Consider the following 438-nt stretch of genomic DNA (forward strand, 5'->3'; position numbering starts at 1 on the left):
CAGCTCAGTCTGTCTGGGCCAGGATTTTCTCGTGTGCCTGGCTGCCCGGGCAGATACAGAGGTTCAGCTCGGCTCCTCCAGGCTGGGGCCATGTTGGAGGAGGGTCTGGGACCCAAGTTCATCTTTACTGTCTTGTCACAGCAGGGACATTATTCTCCCTGCATTCCCACTGTCAGCAGAGGGCCTAGCACACAGCTAGGATTTAATGAATGCTTTCTTGAGTTAATCTGCCAGTGACAAACAAGAATATGCACAGAACAGGGCCAGAATAGGCAGTGAGCTGATAACTCCTACCTGCGGGCACTAGGGATGGGCCCCGGAGCTCCACAGGGTGCCCCGGAGAGAGGGAGCTGTGTCAGGAGACCCTCCCCAGCAGGTTAGATCGGGGGGGCGGGGGGGCGGGGGGGGGCTGAGGGGCACTCACCGCGTGATGAAAAG

Source organism: Tupaia chinensis, unplaced genomic scaffold (genome assembly GCF_000334495.1).
Source record: "Tupaia chinensis unplaced genomic scaffold, TupChi_1.0 Scaffold000259_1, whole genome shotgun sequence".
Taxonomy (NCBI): Eukaryota; Metazoa; Chordata; class Mammalia; order Scandentia; family Tupaiidae; genus Tupaia; species Tupaia belangeri.